Below are 11,728 nucleotides of genomic sequence, written 5' to 3'. Positions count from 1 at the left end.
CAATAATAGCTTCAAATCAACCCTCTTACAACAGTATCAGTCAGAAAAATCTCCATTTTCGGCTTGGTCTAATATAAGATTTGTAGTATTTGACTGCATCTCTGTTCAGACATGTTAGCAGCAGTGTGGCACCTGTCTACGACGCGGTGCGGACTAAAAAACTGCATTCCTTGTAGAGAGAGAAAGGCTTCAGATGATGACAGATGCTCAAAAAACACACATGCACACAATGTTTTTTCTTTTCTTTCTGATGCATGTTAGATACTCCACAACTTTTCTTTCTTTATTTTTAGAAAAAGCTGCACAATCCTTCTGTTTAGATAAAAGTTTTATTTCTACTGTAAGCAAGCTCTGTTTTGTTTTTTCATAGCTCAGTAGGCAGGAGGTGATGGGGTTTGTCAGAACATGCATGAGAACATGAATAGAAAAATCCCTTCAGCACATCTCTGCCTGTGGTAGTCTGCTGGATCCCCTCCTCCTCATTTCACTGTCAATCCTGTCCGCACACGTAAAGATGAGTCCCACTTTTCACTGTGATTTCACCACCACCACTACTACCGCCGCTCTGTCATTTTTTTCCCTCCCCTCGTCACCTCCGGCTGTGTTTTCAGCGCACACACTCATCAAATTTAAATTCCATCCATCTTCGCTCTTTGCTGGCAGCTGTCAGAGCTCAGGAAGAGTCGTTTTCCAAGGCGACACTTATGTTGTATCCTGTAAATACGTCGCACAAACACCTGTCTTTTTTCTTCTTTTTTCCCTCTGAGCACACAATAGGAGAGTTGTGCCCTCCCTCTCACCTGGAGAGGAGGGAAAAAGGCTCTGTGTGTTTCCTAAAATAAACTATCCTTCTTCAATGGAAGGAGAGAGAGTTTCGAAAAGGTCCCAAACATCTGCTGAACCACTGTGGAGACAATCAGCTGGATAAGAGTCAGTGACAGATAAGGGTTGGCAAGATGAGCAATTCAAAAATATGTTTTAAAAATTGTCTTAAAAGCAGCATCAGGTTTGTTAAAATGTACATTTTGTATTTTAGTTGGTTTTGAGAAGTGTAAGGAAAACAAAAAATCACACTGACAGGGAAGTCGGTTAGAAAATAGGCAGCAATTTATTTATTGGCATATTGACCCATCTGGGTCAATATGTATTGTTTTTGAATAGCTCACAAAACAAACATTTATTTCAACATATTACAATAAATATCATAACGTCATTATTTATCCATCCTTCAGTAACTATCTTAATTACCCTTCATTTCGTCACATGTCCACTATCCAATTACATCTTAAAACTATGCATACACCATAAAGTCATTTAAGAAATAGCTGATATTGTGGCTATACTATACATTTTAAAAAGAACTGTGTAACATTATAAAAAGCAAATTCACCTTCTTACAGGAGCGTAAAAGATATTGTTGTTCCTAATGTGATCTGTACACTTTATATGTAACTCTTTCATTCCAAATATACATCAAGTGCACACGTGACAACATTATAGTTCACAAATATAACACATATATATACATACAAATAAGTCTGAGATGCTCATATGCACCATGTAAGCACAAGAACACCTCAATAAATCTATTTCTTGAGTGTTTTTGTGCTTTAAGTTGTGCATATTCCAACATTTTGAGCACAAAAGTTCAGTAACATTAAATTACAGCAAACTAAATGAGACACAGATTATCTCTCTCCCTCTAGTTTTATCAAGTAATTTAACACAGAGTTTAAAAGACAAATATAATTTAAAGGCCGCAGAATCATATTTAAAAGTTGAGATAAAACAGATGAAATGTCTCAGATAAGCAGCATCATCTCTTCATGTCTAACTGACTCAACAATATAGAGAGAAATCATTCAGGAGTCCGAACAGTGCAACCACATCTTATTTACAGAGTTATTGTCGGTTGATCCTGAAGTGAGAGATCCACTGTACTAACCAGCTAACACACAGTATGTATAAAGGGTGCTTTATCAGTAGGGTTACAGTGCAAACAGATACAGCAGGTGCAGAGGAAGACCGGAGGAAAGGGAATGAATAAAGCCGTGCTGTTACATGATAGTGTATTGAGTGAGTGACGCTGTGACAAAAGACTGTAGAGCATCTGTACTGTTGGACTGCAGGTGTGGTGTTTCTTTTGTTATATTGTACAACATCTGACTTTAGGCTATTTGAGCAGCCTCTCATCTCAAACTACAGTGTTTATGGGAAAAAATATTAATGAATAGAGTCAAAAATTGATCCAAGAAAGTAAAAAAGCAGCCTATACCTCGTCCTATTTAATTAAATAAACAGACAAAACCTCCACCACTGTTAATGTTGTGAACCAGAGCTAAAACAGAGAGGAACACATATTTACACATCTTAAAATGTGCCCTTTTTTGGGGCATGAAGCCAAATTTGAAATGATTGTAACCACCTACATACTATATATGCTCCAAATAAGAGATTAATAGTGCTGATGATTCAGATACACAGCTGTTGTCACGTCTAACACAGGAAAGTGGAATCAGGTGCAAGCAATTAAAACTGAGAAAGAAAAAAAAGGGTAAAGAGAGCAGATTATAAAAGGGAAAAGGTGAAGCAGTTCATAGAAACAATACAGAGTGTGTGACTCTGTGGGGATCTCTGGTGGTCAGATGAAGAATAGCAGCAGAAAGCAAAGATAGACACTTTATAAAGGAGCCAGCATTTTCCATGATATCAACATTGTCTCCACAATAAATAAGTTGTTTCTCCTCTTTGGCATCTTAACAGCTTAAAAAAGTTTCCATCAACAAACATCGGTAGAAAAACAAAAATCATCTGACACTCATAAGTTGGGTATGGATTTAATTTGGCACCAGTAATGGTTTGATGATTCGTGTTATTCTAGTTTTTCTTTCTTTAGGACTACAGTAACAAATAAAATAACTATTAAAAAAGGAGTGGGGTTCATTACGAATCAGCTTTTCTTAATAGATTAATCTTGCTGCTTTTGGTATTTCTCTTCCAAAAAAAACATATTTACAGTGACACATGCTTGATATTGTGCTACCAAATGCTCATTTTGGTATTGATATCAGTTCAAAGGCAAAGAAAATACTCATAAAAAGCTCATAAAAATGATAAATGTAAAACACAGTCATTAACATAAAGTAACTACTCCTAGGGTCTGATTTACTAAGATCCCAAATAGTGGGTACTAAATTGCGTGCACGATGCAATAGATTGCGCGTGCCGTTTGCGTGCGTTTTGCGGGTGATCTACTAAGAATAAATGCGTAAATGAAAACAGGTGCAACTGTGTGCAGACAGTAGTATTTAAATGAGGGTTTTGCGTGTCCTTATGGAGAGTTTGGATGAGCAAAAAGCTGCAAGCGCAAAATGAAATGTGATCAGGTTCTAGTGGAAGAGGTTAACAAATATATTTAGTTATAACAACAACAAATATTACCAGAAAAACCGACATATGGGACAGTATTAGTGACAAAGTCAATGCTGTTAGTAAAACCAAAAATATTCCACTCCAAAATGATTAACACAGGTGGAAAAAATCCGTCCTGTGCGTATTCTGTCATTGTGCCTCCGTCTCCTCGTCTCCACGGTGACAGTTAATACCTGTCCTTCAAAGGTCTATTTATAGACGCAGTTAGCATCAGAAATAATACCTTCAGGTTTGGTAAATCACAATGCGCGTGCTAAATAACATATTTGCATTTTCTCCTCCCTGTATTTTGCGCACTGGGGTTGAAACGCCCCATATTACATTCATTACGGTAAACTACTAATATTATATTCATTACGGTAAACTCCTAATATTACATTCATTAGGGTAAACTACTAATATTACATTCATTACGGTAAACTACTAATATTACATTCATTATGGTAAACTACTAATATTACATATTCATTATGGCAAACGTACTAAATGGACAGCGCGTACTATCTTGCACAGTTGAAAGACGCATGCGTCAGTGCGCCGCGTTAGTAGATCAGCTTGCACATTTTTTGCAGTTGATGTCAAGTTTGCACACGTTTTTACACACGCAGACCTTTAGTAAATCAGGCCCTATATGTATTAAATTAATTCAGAAAAGCACAAGCCCCTCTCACCCTCTGTCTTAGTGCAGGTATTTCCTTCACACAGCTTCCAGCATTAACACTGCTTATAATCACATCCTTTGCAATGGGAAGGAGCAGGGTCTCATCTTCTGGATCTGCTGTCTGTTCGTCTATCACCAGCCTGCATACATACATAAATGATAAAAGCATGATTAGAATTACAGTGCATTTAATACATGTAGATCACAGAGTTTTAGTTTAGTGCTGTTGCTTCTCATCCATCACTAAACAGACAGAATGAACGTCATGAGCTCAAATAAACGCTGTTGTGAATATTTGTGCTTTAATCAAGATTATGTAATTTAAAGCTCGATCTCTCACATGCTCTGCCCTCTACTGGACTCTATGGGTAATAGCATGGGATTGCCAACTTCACTTCAAGGGTACTTGGATTGGTGTTGGTATAATATAATTTGTTTAAAGATACCCAGCCCCAATGATGACATGTCACAGCAGGGCAAACACTCATCAGGCTCCACCTTGTGTACCCATAAAGTCCAGCAGGGGGCTCCAATGTGCTTATAGAACTGGGTTACTATAACACATAAACCTACATTTCAATAAAGAGGCAGGTTGACATCTACACCTAAAGAAATATAAAGAATGTAAATTCAAAGTCAAGGATTTGATTTATATCAGACCACAAAAATACAGAATATTTAGTACAACAAAATAAATACAATATTTTGTGACTTCTTACCTCTACAGTACTTGTACATTAAATACATCCAGCACACAACCAGAATCACTCCAACTACTACTATTAAGATGGGTATCCATGTCTGATCACCTACAAAAAAAGAATGAATAAAACATTAAAACAAGAAATAGTTTATAAGGACACTGTATTATATTCTAATATCTTTAGCTGATCTTTGATAATGCACTCTGAGGAGCCCCAATACAGAAAAATAATGAACTCAAAGCTCATCAATTAGTCATTTAATGTCTGTTAGAACATGTTGTGTAACTCCTATGAAGACATTGAGGACATTGTCATGTTTAGGAAAAACATCAAGATGCATTAATACATTAAATGTGTTACAGCAGATATTTGTTGGTTTGATAACTCACTTATGAAGGGGTTGAAGACTTTTTCACTGCTGTGGGAGCTGACTGGGTTTTCAACTATACAGATGAACCAGATCTTCTTATTCTCCTAGAAAGGAGAAAAACAATATTAGCTGAAAGCTCATAATCCAAACATACAGTTTTTTTGAGGAGTTCATTTTTATGGAGCCTTTGTTTTTTACAGTATGTCCAGATTAACAACAGTACTGTGGCTACTTAGTCAGTCAGTCATCAGCTTTTTAATATATATATGTAATCCACTATTTAGCATGTCAGCATGACTGAATTATCTGGTATAAATTATATAATACTAGAATCTCTGTGGATTTCAAAATTAGTTAATCCATGGTGCGATTTAAAATCTACGTTTTTTATTGAAAACATCAAACAGTTACAGAAAAAAAACACAAAAGCTCAGATACCTACACAATAAAGAGACAATAACTCAAACAATTGAAATCCTAAAAAAATCATAATAACTGAAAAATTAAACTGATGCCTGAATATGTGAATCAATTTAAAGACTATATTCTGGTTTATTGTTGCAACAGGATTTACAGGCATGTGAAAAAATTAGGACACCCCGTTAAATATTCAGTTCTTTATTAAGAAATGTTCACATATCGATGTCTAATCTGGAAAAAAAAGTTATTCAATTGCAGGTAAACAAAAAAAATGTGTATTCTAATTGAGGAAAAAGTTAGGACACCCTACCCCCTAATAGCCCCTTTGGCTGAAATAACTTCAGTGAGACGCTTCTTGTAGCCATCTACCAGTCTCTGACATCGATCTGAGGAAATTTTGCCCCACTCCTCAATGCAGGATTCTTTTAGCTGTGAGATGTTTGAGGGGTTTCTTGCATGTACAGCCCGTTTCAAATCACCCCACAGCATCTCAATGGGATTAAGATCTGGGTTTTGACTCGGCCATTCCAGGACTCTCCATTTCTCAGTTTTCAGCCAATCCTTGGTGGATTTACTGGTATGTTTTGGGTCATTGTCATGTTGCAGAGTCCAGTTTCACTTCAGCTGTGCTTTTTTACAGATGGTTTCACATGTTCCTCAAGCACCCTCTGATACACAGTAGAATTCATGGTGGATTCTATGATGGTGACCTGGCTTTCATAGGGTGTCCTAATTTTTTCAGATGACTGTATCTGTTAGTGATGAGACTCACAAACATCATTATCATGTGATACCTTTGTTATTTTGAGCTCCTTGGTTGAAGGCCACCTCTTTCCACCTGCTGTCCAAAAGTAGGTAACTGGTTCAGCATCTGTGGTGCTGCCATCACAGGTGTAGACACAGTAGGTTTTTTCACATGAGACAGAGATGGTGGGTTTAGGGACAGGAGCTGATAGAAAATAAAACAAAAAGACACTTCCTTTGAATTTAAGGCTGTTTTAATAAATTAAACCAAACTTCAAACACATTTCCTCCACTTACAGATAACCAGGAGTAGAGTCTTGCTGGGGACTCTATTGTTGATCTCTGCTGTGTAGATGCCGCTGTCGTCTCGAGTCAGTCCTGTGATCGTCATCACTCCAGTTGAAATGTTCAATGAACCACGATCTGTAAAAATGCACAAGTTTATCTTCTAAATGAGGATTTATAGTCATCTTACAGTATGTTGTCAGCTAGAGACACTTATTTCCAGGGTTGGTCTTTTTCTTAAGGAAGCCCAGATCTTTTGACATCTGTAGTAAGATGCTGCAGATGTTTTATCAGTCTGTGGTGGCAAGTGTGTTGTTTTATGCTGCAGTCTGCTGGGGAGGCAGCATCAGACACAGAGATGCAAGGCGGCTAGACAAACTAGTCAAAAGAGCTGGCTCTGTGATTGGAGCCAGGTTGGACACACTGGAAGAGGTGGTGGAGAGATGCACTGTCAAGATGTTCGAGGCCATCTTGAAATACCCGGATCATCAGCTACACAACATCTTTATGGACCAAAAAAACAGCAGTGGACGGCTCCTCTCTCTCCGTTGCAGGACGGAGAGATTTAAAAGATCCTTCGCTCCTACAGCCATTAGGCTGTCTAATACTTCAATAATTTACAGAACAGAAGAGCTAACAGACTAATTGAATTTCCCCTCGAGGATGAATAAAGTATTTTGAATTTGAATTTTTGAATTTGAAGAGTGGGCAACTGGAGAAATATGCACTTTAAAAACACTAAACATGTTTGTAGAACAGCTGATTTTCATACAGTAAAACTCTTCACACTGAAAAAGTGAGTGATTTTTAAAAAATAACTGTATTTCCATTTATTCACCCTTAGATGTTTATATAATTAAGGTATTTAATTAGGTTTTATGGGGATAATGAATTAATAAATCTTTATTACATATTTACATATTCAGATGTTTGAGGACTATCTGCATAATTTAAGGCCAAAACACATGAAATTGATACTTTATTTTACAGTATACCATTTATCCAGGCCATTATTATATTTTTAAGTATGCATTTTATTTTTTTCTAATGTCCTTAATAGTCATTTTAGCAGATATATACATGCTGCAATATTGACCAATTTGTTGAATTTCTATTTCTTTTCAATTATCTACTGATAGGTTGCATAACCAGACAGTGATTGGTTTAATTGAAACAACGTAGTAATAATTGATTCACTTTGTAAGTCCCACATGTACTTTGATTCATTTGTTCATCTTTTAGTTTTAAAGAGCCTTAAAATTTTAATTTAAGAGAAAATTCAGGGATTGCATTACAGTAATCTGTACAATTTAATGGTTTATTCTTTTTTGGGGAAAAAAATGTAATTCATGCAGAAAACACAGTCAGGAATCAATAATCCCTGACAATATAATTAATTTACCAATATATTTCAACCAAAATCTCAACCTATATGTATGAAAAAACTTCAAATTAATGTATAAAATCTTTGATCTCTGTCAACTAAACTCCTTGATTTAGATTAAATTTGTACCTTCGAATTGTCGGTAGGAGAAAGTCTTGTCTCCAAACCGATACCACTCCATGGCAATAACATGTCCATGTATCCACACTATGCTGTAGATGGGATTCTCCACAGAGTCTGGTGTGAGAACAGCTTCGTCACCTATTCTCCTGTAGAGTGGTTCTTCTGCAAAATTAAACAAATTAACACAAATTTCTCTGTTTAACATCAAGATGAAATGAAAAATGCCTTTTTAATTCTTTTCAATCAAATCCATTGTCATACTGTGCACCTATTTAACAATAAATGCCTCAGCATAAATCCATTTCTTTGTATTGTAATCAATATCTTCCTTGCAGCAAGTTACACAATGGATGAATAGAAGTATACAAATAAATAAAATAAATAAACACGTGTGAATGAATGAATGAAGTGTAGAATGTTAATAAATAAATATATAAATGTGTAAATATCAGGGATGCAAACACAGGTATGGTGAAAAAAGAGAGAGGCTCTGAACCTCTCGGGGGGTCCGGGGGTTTGCTCCCCCGGCGAATTTTTTTGTCAATTTTTAAGTTAAAATATTTAAATCCTGTGCATTTGAGAGCAATGTGTATATACATATATATATATATATATATATATATATATATATATATATATATATATATATATATATATATATATACTATATATATATATATATACATAAATGAAAACATAAGCTATTGCTGTGATGGTTCCCAACCTGCAGGGGTCAGACCTGCAAAGGGTAAGAAATGAAGGAAGATATAAACCTTAACCCTTGAGCCTCACTAAGGACATTTGTGACTTTTCATTTTTTATTTTCTTGATCATTTGGGCTGTGTTCATGCTTATGGCATCACATTCTCCAAGCACATTCTTTTTAATACAGTACATATATGTTATTTTAATCAATCACTTATAATAGGTCTATAACACACTGTATAAAAAACAATGTTCCTCTGAGCTCCTTAGGGACAAAAATCTCCCCATTGAAACCCATTATAACCACATATTTTGACCTCCCTGTTAAAATAATGACTTTCATACATTCCTGTGTTCAGGGTTGTAATTTTAGAGCCAGGGCTTCAACATTTTTTGTTTTGTTCTTCACCAGATAAAATCATTTAGCTGTATTTATATCTATGGGAGAATACAATGCAGTGTTCCCCAGTCCTGTTCTTCCTGTCTTATGAAGCACAGCAGACCAGTGAAAAATGTGAGTGCATCTAAAATGACGTGGATGTGTTGGTATGGGTGTGGTGTGTATTGAAAAAGCAATGTGTTCACATGATTATAAGTATTTCGATGTCTTCCATTAAGAGGAAAAGGAATCTGTAAGAAGGGAATGGAAATAAGGAGAGAGAACTGAAAAAAGAAAACAAACCTGGACTTGTCTTTGTGTAATTCTGCGGTATGGAGGACTATAAATGAGATTATGTCTATGTATGGTTATGTACGGAAAATAGACGGAATCTTATACGTGACGGTTTGACTAAAAAATTCAAAGTGAAACTTTGGGCGGGTGTGGCTCAGGAGATACAGTGGTCGCCCCAGTCCATATGTCGATGTGTCCAAATTAACCCCAAATTGCACCGTGTATGAATGGCTAGTTTCCCTCTGATGAGCAGGCTGGCACCATGCGTGGTAGCTCCTGTCATCAGTGTATGAATGTGGGTGAATGAAATGTAGTGTAAAAGCGCTTTGAGTGGTCACAATGACAAGAAAAGTGCTATATAAGTACAGTCCATTTTACCATAACTTTAAAAAATAACAAAACATGCACAGAAATATGATGCTATAAAAATTCAGAAAATGTCACAAGTTTTCTCAACATTTCAGTTTAAACAGTTTAAATCCCAAACTTACCCCTGGCTCTCACTGCGGTCCAAAACAGAAAGTAAAATATAATTTTACAACTTTCAAACATTTTCCTCTTCTCATTTAGTCTCCAATAGAAGTAAGACACGTAAATTCACGATGATTCTGATGATATTTTAACATATTTCGAGTATACAGAGATCTATTGTGTTCGCAGCGTGAAAAGTTGGAGAGTGCGTCACTGACAGTGCTGCTAAGTAAATAAGGAAGTGACAAACTTTTTTTGTTTATTTATAGGGACCGAGCCAAAAGGCAAGAGGGCAAGGACTCCAGAGGAGTTGTTTTAGTACGTTGGGATTTATTAGAAGAAAGTGTGAAACTGAAATGGACATATAAAAATACAGAAAAGCATTCATTAATAAACAATACAGAATAGCTTGTCACATATACAAGTTAGCTTATCGGTAAATTCAACGGTCGCTTGAAGCCTGAACGGTCATACGTGCCAACAAAGTTACTCAAAAACGTTGCTAAACGTTACGAATATGTCACAAACATTAACAGTGTACATTCTAATACTTATCTATAACTTGTTCACTTACTTATATTTCCACTAAAAGGGCTAAAAACAAATATAACTAACTTAATAACTTCATATAAAGACGGAGCATTTTTCCGTTGCCATGGCACTACCACACTCTTATTGTAGCGTTGGTAAACACAGCAACTTCCTAATACATCACTTCCTGTTGCTCGCTATTGGCTGAGGCTGCAATACCAACGATAAATGAAAGAACTATGCCCCCTAGTGGCAAAAAGAAAAGACAGTCGGTTTTCTATCGCTCATTTGCACGTCATGGAAACCTTTTACAGTGCTTGCATATTGCATACTGCGTATGATAATTCATACTTAGAAAGTAGAACTGAAGTGACTTTCATTACAAGATGATTAGTTAAAACATTTCAAAATGCACCTGCATTATTTTGCATTTTGTGACTTTCAAATGAAAGAACAGTCATATCATCATTGAAGTTTCCTTAAAAATAGTGTTAAAATCTCGTCTCGTGAGCTGAATGTATCGTCACACCCCTAAAAAAAACCGTTTCTTTAACATTGTCTTTGAGACCCCTTTGGAAAGCGCAAATTTGATGCTGGGTCCGACAAAAAGAATCTGTTTAAGTTATTCATACGTTTATTTTAACATTTTAACCCCTAAATTTTGACTAAACCACATGGACACAAAAAAACATCATGACTCATACGTTTATGACCATACGAGATAACTATACTGCAGCTCTACACTATAAAGTATAAAATATAAGACACAAAGAGTCTCTGTGTTGTTACAGTGAGGTGCAAAGAAGCAATGAGAAGAGTAAGGAAAACAAAAAATCACACTGACAGGCAAGTTGGTTAGAATTTGTTTATTGGCATATCACCCAGAAATCTTCCATTTTATTCTTATATAGAAACCATGATCTGGTTCAAACTGGCCTGTCTGGCAAAAATACAAATATATATAGTTTTTGAATAGCTCACAAAACAAACATTTAATTCAACATTTTACAATAAATAGCATAACGTCATTATTTATACATCCTTCAGTAATTATCTTAATTACCCTTCATATCAATACATGTCCACTATCCAATTAAAGCTTAAAACTTTGCATACACCATAAAGTCATTGAAGAAATAAGCTTAATTCGAATATCAATTACATGTCTTTGGAAGCTGATATTGTGACTATACTATACATTTTTTTTAAACTGTGTAACATTATA

This window comes from Scomber scombrus, chromosome 24, assembly GCF_963691925.1.
Source record: "Scomber scombrus chromosome 24, fScoSco1.1, whole genome shotgun sequence".
Taxonomy (NCBI): Eukaryota; Metazoa; Chordata; class Actinopteri; order Scombriformes; family Scombridae; genus Scomber; species Scomber scombrus.
Note: the sequence above shows the minus strand (reverse complement) of the source record.